Genomic DNA, 13,418 nt, shown 5'->3' on the forward strand with positions numbered 1-13,418 from the left:
CTCCTTCCACCTACCCTTCCTCCAGTCTGTCTTCGACCTTCTGGAAGGTTCTGTGCCTCCTTCCTGCCCTGTCCACTTACAAATGTCTTTGCATCTCTCATGCCCCTCAAACTCAATGAGTCCGAAATGACATTTGTCAGCCTGTCCTCTCCACACACCTCCAAAACCCCCAGCTCAGTGAATGCCCCCATCCCCCGGACCTGCCGATCACATGAGGTAGGAAGGAGCTGGAGGGTGGCTGGTGCCCAAGGAGTGGGGAACCAGCAGCAGGCAGCTGCTGCCAGCCCTCCTTGATCCTCTCCAGAGTCTGTCCCTGCTCTGTGCCCCACCCTGCCATCTCCTGGAGGGTGGGATCGGGGCAGGTCTAGAGGCGAGGAGACATAGGGACCTGGCAGGAGGCAACTGCAGTCCTCTGAGTGACAGGAGAGGACTTAGCCCTGTTCTGGGAGAAGGGGATGGGCAGGCGTCTGGGCTAACAGGAAGGGACCCCAGCCCGGCCTTGGCCTTGCGGGGCAGGGCCTGGTTCCCTACTGAACGGTTTGGAATTGCAAGCTATTCTGAGGACACAGAGCCTCTGAACTTGAGCTGCAGGGATGCCCCAGCCCAGGGACCCAGGGACCCAGAGACTCGCAAAGCAAGTCTGCTCCGACGTGGCTGCCGGCTTGGGCCCTTCTGGCAGCTGAAGGCTGGAGGGGTCTTTGGGTTGTTTTGTTAAATCTTTTTTTCCCTTTTCTGTTTTTGTTTTTCTTTCTTTTTAAACAATTTCATTTCCATCACAGCCCAGCTCAGACGTTCAAATTCTTGTGGGTTTTCCTGTGGAGCTTTCCTAGGACTAGGGAATTTGGCGGGAGAAACCATGGCAGTGCGGTGGCCTTCCCCACCCTCCCCATATCCTCTGCTCCTGAGGCTCGGGGAAAAACCAGCCCCTGTGTATTCTGGAAGAAAATTCCCCTTCTCCACCCAGCTCCACGGAGCCAGTAGTCTAAACAGCCCTTCCCCGACTCAGCAGCTCTGTCTATGGCACAGGGTGGGACTGTGGGATTGTCAGGGCCATGATGGGAGAAGACCATCTTAAAGGGTCATGGGCTTCGTCCCGTGCATGGAGAACCCGCTGGCCAGCCCTAAGCTCATGGAGATGGCAGCTGAAGACGCAGCAGCAGGCCGCAGCCTCCCCAGCCCCGAATCGTGGTGCCTCCCAGGCGTCCTCCACCGGAAAGACTGGAGGCTGGGATGGGAACAGAGACTACTGGGCCTCTCTAGGAGGGGGGAGAAAGGGCTGCCGAGTGGTAGAAGCTTCTGGAAATGTGGACTCAAACTCAATACAAAGAAGTGCTTCTCTCAGAGGGCACTGTCTAAACACTAACTGGCTGCCTGGAAAGAGAGGAGGAGCTCTCTGTCTCGGGATGTATGCAAGCTCAAGGAGGCAGGGAGGGATGTGGGGTGGCTTGCTATGGCGAGCAGGGAGTGGACAGCTCTGTAGGGCGCATCCCTGCCCAGAGCCCCTGGCTTCTGTGAGGGAGGCCTGGGCCGGTCAGGGGCTGAAAACGGGGCTGAAGGACAGGTCCACCTGGGAGGGGATGCAGCTGGGGGGCAGATGTCAGCAGAGGCTGTGGGGCCCTGAGCAGACCCGAGCACTGAGCCAACCTCCTGATCATGGAGGAAACTTGGCCATGTGTCAGTGCTTGGAAAACAGGTTGGAAAATGAGACCAGTTGACAGGTACTGGCCTCACTGTGTCAGGGATGGGCTGGCAGCAAGCAGCGGTGGCTGAGGCAGCCAGCCACGTGACGCACCTCGCCTGGTGCCTCGGGCACAGGAACGTATAGCCAACCAGGTGGCTTCACCCCATGGCCTCGCTGCCCTGGAGCAGTGGGCTGTTGGCCAGAGGTGCGCAGGTCATCGGGCAAGAGGAAGGGTCCCTAGAGCATCTCAGCCCCGACGTTCCAGCTGCCTTTAGCAGCAGACCCCAGGGTGCTGGGGGAATCTGACCCCCCAACAGCCAGTCGAAGAAAGCTGAAGTTCAAGTGTTACCTCGCCAGCAAGGAAGAGAAGGCGGATTGGCTTCTGCTGCATCTGACAGGGGTTGAAGGCCTTGTTCCCAAAGACGGGAGCTTTTGAGGGACGGGGGGGTCCCTCCAGCTCCCACTTTCCCCACCCCTGAGATTCCCCAGTAAGAAAAGGAGATTAAAGGACTCCTCACCACATCCTCTGGTGAGCACCAAATGCAGGCTCCTGGAGAAAAGGCAGGTGGAGAGCGTATGTGTGAGAGAGAGAGGGACAGAGGGAGAGAGGTTTCAGGGGAAGAATTCTGTTAGTTATGGGATGAGAAGCTCTATGGGAGAAGTAAGTGGCAGGGCCTGGCACTGGATCTGGGGGAGAAATGATGCAGGGTAATGAGGCCAGGCTGAGGGTGGTCTGAGTTCAAGGTTCTCCGGGAGAGGCGAAGTGAGAGGGCTGTCTCTCCCCTCGCTCTCCCCCGCTCCCCCTTCCCGAACCTCTCTCATCTGCTCGAGACTGAGCCGCCAGGCTGGGCTGTTGGTCACCCATCCACCCAGGTGCCTGGGGCTTGCAGCCAGCCCACGCCATCTGTGCCAGCCGGAAGCCCACTCAAAAACAAACCATCTTCACGCAGATGGGAGGAGGGGTAGAGAACAGGAAAGTGGGGGGCGCTTGCAAATGAGATTGGGAAGAGCCTCAAGGCCGCAGGGACCCCAAACTTTGACCTGAGCAATGAGACCCAAAGGGTTCCAGGAACAAGAATGACACCAACTTTCCTTCGGGTGGCTGTCATTCAGCATCCCAGAGGCCCTGGGGACTGGCCTGGCCAAGCGCAAGCTACGGGGGTGGCAGAAGTCTGGAGGGCCCCAGAGCTGCCACTATGGGCCCGACAGACGTGGGCCTGCCACGAGGGTAGTCTTGGGGGCAGTCTAGTGGTCTCTGGTCCTAGCACTGGGTGGATAAGAATGTCAACCTAGGAGCTGCCTGGTGACTGCCAGTTCCGGAATGCTCTCATTCTAGGCCTGTGTCCACATTGAGAGACTACCGGCACAGGAGGATGGAGAAGCTGCCCTGGGACCTTGGCCTCCTCTTCCTGTCGTGTCTGATCCCTATGCTGGGGCAGGGACCACAGCAGCCCAAGGTAGGGGCAGCTGAAGAGCCAGCCCTTGAGAGGGGCAGGTGGCTCCCTGCCCATGGGACGCCTAGGCAAGGCTGCCCTCACAGCAGGCCAAAGCCTGGCCCTCCTGCTTTAGGGCCCCGCCCCCACGTCCTGCTGCTCAGGGGCCCTTGGGAGCCCAGAGGACCCCACCCGCTCCCAGGCCACAAGCTCCTGCACGAGCACGTTTCGTATGCCCAGGACCCGGATCGGATCCCAGCCCACTCCCAGGGCCTGCGAGGGTCTGCGGGTCCGCTTGGAGGCCCGAGGCGCTTGTGCCGGTGCGGACGCAGCCAGGCTGCGTGGGCGGGGCTGTCCCCACCAGGTCGCTCCCGGCCCTGGTGGATCCTGGGGTGAGCCACCGGGGGGGGGGGGGGGCTGACCGGGCCTCTGGGGGTTTGGGGGCTCCCCGCTCGCGCCCTCGCGCTCAGGGTCTCTGGCGATCCAGGCGCACGCGCCCAGCGCAGAGAAGGGTGAACAAGCCGGGGCGCGTGCACGCGGCGCGGGCGAGGCGGGGACGCGCGGCTGCACATGCGCTGGGGGCTCGGCGGCCCCCGGGCGGCGGCGGAGGAAACGGCGGGCGGGACGGCCCCCTCCACGGGGAGACGCTCGGGTCTAGACGGCTTGGCAAGACCGGCGGGGCTGAGTCACATGCGTCTGGAGCTGGAGACGCGGGCGCCAGGACTGGAACGTGAACGTGCCCACTCGGGAGGGCCGGCGGCGGGCGGTGGACCTCGCCTTCCCTCTCCCTCGCCCCCAGCCCTCCCTCGAGCCCCAGTGTCTGCCCAGACTCTGTCCCATGTCTGAGGCCCCTCCATGCCCACCTGGAGGGGCAGAGGCAACTTCTACAGGGAGTCCAGCAGGGCCCACGTTATTGGCAAGAACCATCTGGAATTTCAGACGGGAAGGAGGATGGGAAAGCGGCCTTCACGTGCCCCTATCCCAGCCATGGTCCTGCTCCCCCAACCCAGCCACATCGGCCATCTGGGACCTTTTTGCCCCCAAACCACTCTTGCTGCTTTCCACCTCCTCCGGCCCACCTTCCACTGGCACCCTCCCCAGGGATGCCCACAGCCCAGCAGCTGAAGGTGCCGGCTTCTCTCCGCTGACCGCCAGGACTTCTTACTACCCACCACTGCATCCCCAGCCATCACTGGGGTTCTGTGTTCCCTTTTCCTCCCTCTTTCTCTGTCTCTGCCTCAGTGTCTCCCCCCGCCCCCCACCTCCATGGCTTGCTCCCTCAGGAGCGCTAGGTCTCAAGCAAGGAAGCATGACACATGAGTCCGGATCGCCTGATGTATTTAGTTTTCACAAAAGCATCTGCAAGAAAAGTTGTTTAATTGGGACCAGATCCTCTGAGGTTTTAATGGCATTAAAACAAGATGGGTTTTCTCTAAGGGAGCAACTGCTGGCAACAGGAAGAGGGCATGGAAAGTTTGGCTTTCTTCTTCTCCAAGTCTGAAGAGGGAAAAAGCCACTGTGCCTTTATTTATATACAATAGATGCCCAAACACATGCTGGAGAGACCCTCCCACATACGCCCCCACGGGTAGACCTGGCATCCATGTGCACATCTGTACACACACGCACACACACAGGCTTTGATGTTACTGGGGCACATTGTGGAAGGCACAAGGGCAGGCCTGTCTCCTTGCTCTGGGGGTCACCCCAAGGGTGTGTCTTTGGCCGCAGAGCCACTGTTCTGCCCTGGGCCCTGGCAGAAGGCCTGGTACATAGGAGGGGCTCAGTGAACTTGTCAAATGACAGACAGCGGGAGGGCAGGCCTGCCAGCACAGACCTTGGCCCTGAGCTCCAGATTCATACACAGAACTGCCTTATAGATGTTACCGCTTGGCTGTCTGATCACCAGCTTCCCACCTGAGAGGTCAGGAGCTGGCCTCCCCAGCTTCTGCCCCACGCTCGCTCCACCCACAGCGTTCTGGCTCCACCCACTTCTCCCACAAGCCCGCCCCACCCTGGGCCAGACACGGTGACCTCTCCCGTGGAGGGTGCAGCTGCCTCCACGCTGACTCCCTCCTTCTGCCCTTGTGCCCCCAAAAAGTCTGTGCTCCACCCTGTAGCCCGAGGGACCCTTTTACAATATAAGTCAGATCACAACCTATGGACTGGGAGAAAATATTTGCAAATGATGCGCCTGACAAGGGCTTAATATCCAAAATATACAAGCAGTTCATATAATTCAATAACCAAAAAAACCAACAACCCAGTCGAAAAATGGGCGGAAGACCTAAATAGACAGTTCTCCGAAGAAGACATACAGATTGCCAATAGGCACATGAAAAGGTGCTCATCATCACTAATTATTAGAGAAATGCAAATCAAAACTGCAATGAGGTACCACCTCACACCAGTCAGAATGGCCATCATCAAAAAGTCTACAAACAATAAATGCTGGAGAGGGTGTGGAGAAAAGGGAACCCTCCTGCACTGTTGGTGGGAATGTAAATTGATACAACCACTATGGAGAACAGTATGGAGGGTCCTTACAAAACAGAACTACCATATGATCCAGCAATCCCACTCCTGACCATATACTGCAAAAGACAAAAACTCTAATTAGAAAATATACATGCAACCCCCATGTTCATAGCAGCACTATTCACAATAACCAAGACATGCAAACAACCTAAATGCCCATCGACAGAGGAATGGATAAAGATGTGGCACATATATACAATGGAATATTACTCAGCCATTAAAAAGAATGAAATTCTTTGCAGCAACATGGATTTGCAGCAACGTGGATGGACCTAGAGATTATCACACTAAGCAAAGTAAGTCAGAGAAACACAAATACCATATGATATCACTTATATGTGGAATCTAAAATACGACACAAATGAACATATCTATGAAACAGAAACAGACTCACAGACATAGAGAACAGACTTGTGGTTGCCACTGGTGGGGGAGGGGAGGGAGGGAAGGATTGGGAGTTTGGGTTTAGTAGCTGCAAACTATTATATATAGGATGGATAAACGACACAATCCTACTTTATAGCACAGGAAACTATATTCAATATCCTGTGATAAACCGTAATGGAAAAGAATATGAAGAAAGAAAGAATGTATATATGTGTATCTGAGTCACTTTGCGGGACAGCAGAAATTTACACAACGTGGTAAATCAACTAGACTTCGATACAAATTTTTTTTAAAGAGTCAGATCATGTGTGACTCCTCTGCTCAGAAGTCCACAGTGGCTCCCTGCTTCCCTCAAGGTCAAAGGCAAAGTCCACCCGCCACCCTTTGATACCCTATCAAGCTGGCCCTCCTGCCCTTCCCCACCCTCACCCCTCACTTAGCCCGCTCCACCTCACTGGTCTCTTTGCTGGTTCTCAAATTGGGCCAAAGCCTTGCCTGCCTCAAGGCCTTTGCACTGCTGTCCCTCCTTTTAGGAGGGCTCTTTACTGGAGCCCTTTTTGCGTGGCTATCTCCTTTTCACTCACATCTCCACCCAAATGTCACTTTCTCACAGTCCTCATCTGATCCCCTGTCGAAAGTGTTTCTTCCTGCAGTCACCCTGACCAGCCGTTTCCTTCTGATGGGGTCCTCGTGCACCCCACTAGACGGCCAGCTCTGTGAGCACAGGGGAGCTGGCCATGTAGTTCACCATTGTACTGCACGCTGTGCTGGGGAACGGTGCCTGGCCCACCACAGGGGCTCAGGAATGTTCTGTGAGCAAAGAATCCATTCTCCAATCCTCCCTTGACAGGAGGGGAGCTTTCCGCTGTGCAGTTCTCAGGAGGCTTAAGGGACAAAGGGCATTGCTTTGGCATCCTCCGGGCTGCCAATTGTGAGGGAATGTGTCCTGACTTGTGAGGGTACGTGTGTTCTTGGGGGGCAAGAGTGTGTGGACAGTGGGCCACGTGTAAGGGAAGGACAGGAGGAGAGGGGGCAGGAGTCCCTTCCTAGCCCTCAGAACCCTGCGATTGTGCAGCCAGAAGCAACCGTGATCATCTTATGCAGCTTCTCTAGGCCCCTTCCAGTTCTCAGATTCTAGAACTTTCTAAGCAGCCCATAGCCACCACATTGAGACGGGGAAACTGAGGCCCTGAGCAGGGAGGCTTCCTCCTGACGTCACATGGCCAGGCCGTCCAGGGCAGAGCTGGGAGCCCAAAACCCTTCCAGCAACACCCAGGCTGCAGCTCTGGTTCCTGGAAAATCCTGACAAGCTTCCCGCCCTGCGCTCCAGACACCAAGCTCAGGGTTAGTGTTGGCCAGGGGCCCTGCCTGTCGCAGCCCAAGTCCACGACCAAGCTGTGTGTGCAAGAGGGGCAGGGCAGGACGGCACCTCTGGTCCTGCTGAGCCCGCAAGCTGGCTTCGCTCTGTGCGGGTCCCCACGATGGCCAGGCGCCCTGACACTGGACCGAGTAGGGCCCCCGGTGGGGGAAGGGCAGCGAGGACAGGACTCCACAGGACCTGGGGAACTGAGAGTGCTCCAGGCCTCGCCCCTTCCTGCCTAGGTGGGTAGGAGCCGGGGTCCCTCCCTCCTCCAGGCCACTGTGCCAGAGAAACCTGGGAGTAGGCCTCCCCCACCTCCAGCCCTGCTAATGGGAACCAGATGGCAGGATGTTTAGTCAGCGCCTGGGGAGCGGCGCGAACAGGGGAAATGGGTTGGGGGCCAGGATTCCAGAATCCATCCCTAGGCGGGGGAGGGTCAGAGCCAGGGCTCCCGCCACAGTCCAGCTACAGGGTCCCGCATCAGGCTGGGTCCTACCACCTCCTCAAGTGATGCCCGACCAGGAGGCAGGAGGCCTGGCGTCTGGCATCGGAGTTGGGCGAGCCCTACCCCCTCGGTTCCTTTTGCGCAAGGGGGGAGGGGGTCGTGCTCGCTCGTCCAGCACATCCTGTGTCACCCACGGGCGCGCAGGCAGACGGTGGCTTCATCCCTGGCGCCCAGGGGGCTTGCTTACAATCCCCAGCCGGGCTCTGTCTCTGGTCTGTGTGCGGCGCAGCCCCAAATTCAGGCCTGAAACCAGAGACCTGGACAGGACAGGGGAGGGGTGCCGGCAGACCCTGCGAGTCCCTGCCACACCCCGGCCGCAGTACAGCTGGCGCTGGGGACTCTGGCTGATCCCCAGGCCCACATGGGCAAACGCTGAAGACCCCAATGAAGACCCGCTTGTGGGGGACTCTGTGCCCTGCCCCCAGCCCTGTCCTGGGTCTCACACATTCCTCTGTGGCCCCGATGGTGCCTTGAACCCCAGATGGCTACGGGACCCGCTTTCTCCACGAGCTTTCCTGGCCCTGCTGCTCACTCCCCTCCCCCTCTCCCCTCCACCCAAGACTTGCCCACAATTAACTCATTTTTTAAGATCGCTTCCAAACATAAGTCAATGCTGGACAGAGCTGTAGGAAAAGCTTCCTCAAGGCTGGCCCCAAAGAGCCATGTGGTGAGACCCGGCCTGTTTGCCAGCCCCCGCCCGCCCTCGGCTCCCACAGCTGGGCCTGGGGCTGGGCCCTCTGAGGGCGGGCTGGGGGGCCTGCAGTCAGACACCCCTTCTTTGCCGCTTGCTGCAGCCCACAGCCCCTGTTCTCAGGCCCCACCCCGACCCACAGGTACCCCTCTGCCTGAGAGGGCACCCGTGAGGCATAGGGGCGTCTCGGGCAGCCGTCACAGAGGCCTGGAACTCTCAGGCCACCCGAAGCCAAGTGTGCCCGAGGAACCCGGCCGCCCCTGGCCCACACAACTCGGCTGTGGGGGGAGGGAGCGTGGGAGGTGGCATTCAGGACGTACACCTGCTCACCATTTTACAGAGGAGAAAGTGGACGCCTGGAGGAAGGGAAGCTGCCCAGAGGTGGGCAGGGAGCCAGTGGAAGGAGCAGGGGCTCAACTGCATCCTCCAGCCCCGTCTGAGGCACGAGGTCTGTGCCCGGGCGGCCCTGGGGCCCCAGGGGCTGGGGTCTACGCTTGCTACCCCCGTGTTCTGTTTCCCCTGGAATTGGAAGGCCTCTGCACCGGTGCCTGTGGTGGAAGCTCACAGGCTTGGCCGGCTCCAGAGGGGCCGGAGTCGCCGTTGTCCCGGTGGCCCTGGCACCTGCCCCCTCTCCCGAGGACCCTGGAGGTACTGGGGCCTGCGGCTTGCTCTCGGGGCCCGGCGCCTCTCCTTTCCCAGCCGCCGAGGAAGGACCTGGCAGCCTGGGGCGGGCAGCCTGCTCTGTGGTGGGCCTCACAGGTCCCCTGTGTGTGGAGACAGAAGCCCCATTCACGGGGGCCACTGGGCCGGCGCCAGTGGAGAAGGAACACAGGCCTCTCAGAAAAGGAGCGAGAGAGCTCGGGTCCAAGAAAAAAATCAATCTCTCTTTCTCCTCAGGTGGGAGCAGGGGACCTTGGGGGGAGTCGGGGGCAGGCCTGTGGAGGCGTTTGTTGGGGGGAGCCTTCCTGGGGAAGGGCCGGGCTGGGTCTGGGAGGATCCCAGCACTGTAGCTCAGGGATCCGGACTGTCACTTGCCGCCCCCCTGGTGTCCCATCCTGCCGCGGCCGCCGCTGCCACCCCTCCCTGCCCTTCATCCCCTCCGCTGGCCCGGGCGGCCTGCGCATGGTGGCCATGCAGAGCGCGCTGCTCCCTTTCCTGGCCCTCTGGGCGGGCTGCTGCCCTGGAGGGGCCCTGACCAGGCAGGGGCCGGGCCTGAGAGAGCCCGTGCTGCAGCCAGCCTCCACAGGGCTTCCCACCCTGCGGCCGCTGCTGCCCAGCCCGTCTGGGCCCCCCGACGGTGAGTAGGGAGCACCAGCAGGGAGGCTGGCAGGACGGGACCCTGCCCCGCTAGTGGGACCCCCCGTGGCGGGGGCAGAGGGAGAGCGAGCGGGTCACCCTGAGGCTGCCCACGAGGTGCCCCCCGTGGGTGTTCGGTTCAGGGCCAGGAGGGACCCATGAGCCTCAGGGAATCCTCCCTGGGGGGCGAGAGGGGACTGCAGACTCTGGGAGGCCCTCGCGCTGGTTGCCCAGGGTGGGGGCGGGGGAGGGGAGACAGCCCCCTAGGAGGGGCCACTGCAGCTGGCGCTGGAAGTGAGGGCCCCGCCCAGGGGTGGGGTGGGAGGGGCCGGTGGGGGGACCCAATTCCCCACCCCCTGTAGACGGCAGGCCCCTGGTCAGTGCTGCTTAAGGAGGGGCTCCATGCGGTGGAGGGGAGGCCCAGGGCGGGGAGCCGCCGCCCCTCCTTTGCAGCGGCTGAAAGCCCCTCAGCGTGGCCCCGGGGCTCGCCTGGCCCCTAACAACCTGCTCTCGCAGCAGCCACTGGGGCCGTCACCTCCACCAGCGACTCCTTCATCTCCCCAGAGGCTGCCCACCGCTCCCTGCCCAGGAAGAACCCACAGGGAACCAGGGGGCACAGGAACAGGTCCCCCCTCATGAGTCCAGGACCTGCCGCTGCCTTGTCCCAACAGGCCTGAAGGGTCCCCAGGAGTTCTGAGAGGCAGGCAGGGCGACCCATCCTGCCCTTGACATTGAGCTCTCTCCGCTCCCCCTCTCTCCCACTCTGGGACCATGAAAAATCGGGGAGGAGATCAGGGAATCTCTGACACTTGGTGGCCTTGGGGGTCGGTGACAGAAGGCTGAGAGCCCCTGAGGAGAGAAGAGGGCAGAAGTGAGGCCTGGGTGGACAGAAGGAGGGAGGCGGGCCGGCCGACAGCTGATCCCCTGCTCGGGAAGGAGGTGCTGCCTCCCCGCCACATAGCGGTCCAGGCACCCCAGCCCACACCGGCTTCTTCTGCGGGTCAAGTGCGACCCACCCCCGGGAACGGCGGCCCGGACAGCCCTAGTGACGGGCAGCTGGACAGGCCATGGCTGCGGCCCACCTCCGAGGAGGGAGCCCCTAGAGCCCCCAAACAGCCCCCAGCCCCGCGCTGGAAGGCCCCCGCCAGACCCAGGCTGGCCCAGAGGAAGGCGACGCCGCCAGCAGCCTGGGGGCAGGAGCAGGGTCACAACCACGGGGCCGGCGCTGTGCAGTCCCATCTCCAGGCCACAGCCGCAGCGGGGCCTGGGGCGGCGAGGCCCCGGGCTGCCGAGCTCAGGCCCTTGCAGGCAACCAGGACCCCCCGAGCCCAAGAGGGGACAGTGGCTGCCGAGGAGGGCCAGGGCAGGCAGGCAGGGGGCCAGGAAGCCAGGAAAAGGGGCCCAGAGCCTAGGAGGCCCCCCAAAGGTGAGGACCAGCTGGGACAGGCAGCCCCCATATGGGCCCTGCAGGGGGTGAAGTGGCCGAGGCAAGAGCCAACCTCCGCCAATCATACTAACGTCCCCAGCCACTGAGACCCCACCGCGCTCTCAACGTGCCCAAGCTGAGCAGCCCCGTGTGTGGGCAAGTGGGGAACCCTCCCAGGGCAGGTCCCCTCCCCCAGCCTCAGGGCCCCGATCTGGGCCTTTGCCCTTGGTGCCAAGGGAAGGAGGCCCAGCGGCCTGTTGTCCCAGCTCAGCTGGCCAAGTCACCGGCAGGTCCAGGGAGCCCCGGGCAAGCCCCTGCCCCTCGGCGGGCCCCTGTTTCTATGTGGCCAGGCTGGGGCCTCATCTCTCATCTTCCAGGGGCCTCCCAGCAACCCAGCCCTGGAGGCTGGCGTCGAAAGAAAGATCACACCCAAGGCCAAGGTGGCAGCGGCAACTCGGAGACCACAGGTCGTGGGCGGAAAAGGCCTGGAAGCAGGCAAGGGCACGGCCATGGGCTTGCAGACCCAGGCGCTATGGAGCAGGCCATGCCCTCCCTGCCAGCCTCCTGCCTCCTGGCCCAGGCGGCCATTGCCTGTGGCAACGTCAAGATGAAACACGTCCCTGCCCTGTCCGACCCCAGCCTGACGATGCTCTACCTGGCAGGTGGGTGTCCCCTCTTCCCTGCACCCACTCCCGTGGCAGGGGTGAGAAGGCCATACACCTTGGTCCCTTGGCCACTGTGGCTGCCACGCCACCGCGCCTGGGGTCGGCCCGCCTCCCCTCTGACCTGGGACAGTCAGAAGAGCCAGCTCCTTCAAAGAGTGTCACTGCTGCCTCCGGCCCGCGTGGGAGAGGTAGAGTGGCAAAGGGGAGGGGGACAGAGGGGCGTGGAAAATGGCTGCCCCGTGTGCGCACAGAGAATGAAATTGCCGAGATCCCGGCCCACGCGTTCCTGGGAGCGCCCAACCTGGAGTGGCTGGACTTGAACAAGAACAAGCTGGATGCCCTTGGCCTGCACCCCGATGCCTTCAAGGTGCGTGGCAGCCCCTCATCCTGCTGTCCTGGGGGGTGGCGCGGGAAGAGGCCCCGGGCATCCTCTGCCCGCCCCCCTGCCCTACCTGGAGTGGGAGCTGTGCAGAAACCCAGCGCCGCGGGCTTTGATGATTTGGGGTAATGCGGCCCATAGCTACGAGCATGGGGAGCAACACAGATCCTTGGGCCCCACAAGGAAGCAGCACTCCTGGGAGAAACTTAGGGGAGTCCCCGAAACCCCCAGACAGGCCTGGTCCAAGAGGGAACCAGGAAGCCACAATGCAACCAAATAGGGGGCTCCCTGGGCAGGATGAGCCCAAAGCCATGCCCGGAAGGCCTAGTGCCAGCCAGCAACACCCCAGTCTCCAGCGCCCTCTTCTCCCCCAGCCCCCTAGAGTCTGACGCGGCTGACGCGGCTGAACCTGGATGGGAACTCACTCTCCACGGTGCCGGCCTTGCCTGCCTCCCTGCAGGAGCTCAACCTCAACAACAACCTTCCGCAGGGCCTGCAGCGCAGCAGCTTCCGGGGTGCGGGCAGGCCCCCGGGGACAGGGGCCAAAGGGGCTGGGCCTGAGCAGCCACGGAGGCCGAGGGCAGCGGCTGTCCAAGGCGGCCTGGCTGGAGGGCAGACGTGGGAGCGCCAGCCCAGGAAGGCGGCCCCGGCTCCGAGGGCCGGGGGGTCTCTGGAGCTGCGGTGGGCAGCTCCCAGCAGGCCTTCTGAGCTCGGCGGTCAGCTCACCTGCCCCTCTACCCGCCGTCCGCAGGGCTCGGCCAGCTGCTCACACTGGAGGTGGAAGGGTTCCCATCGGCTGCACGATGGGAACATCTCCCCGCTGGCCTTCCAACCCCTACGCAGCCTGCTCTACCTGAGGCTGGACCGGAACCGGCTGCGGACCATCCCGCCCGGCCTACCAGCCTCCCTGCAGGTGAGCTGGGAGCCCCGAGGCCACAAGAGGCAAAGCTGTGGCCGAAAGACTGGAGCGTCTGCCCACGCCAGCCAGGCCGGCGGGTAGAGCTGCCCACGGGGGGGAATTTTGACGATAAACCCACAAGGCCTGCGCACCAAAGGG

The sequence above is a fragment of the Orcinus orca genome, chromosome X (assembly GCF_937001465.1).
Source record: "Orcinus orca chromosome X, mOrcOrc1.1, whole genome shotgun sequence".
Classification (NCBI taxonomy): domain Eukaryota; kingdom Metazoa; phylum Chordata; class Mammalia; order Artiodactyla; family Delphinidae; genus Orcinus; species Orcinus orca.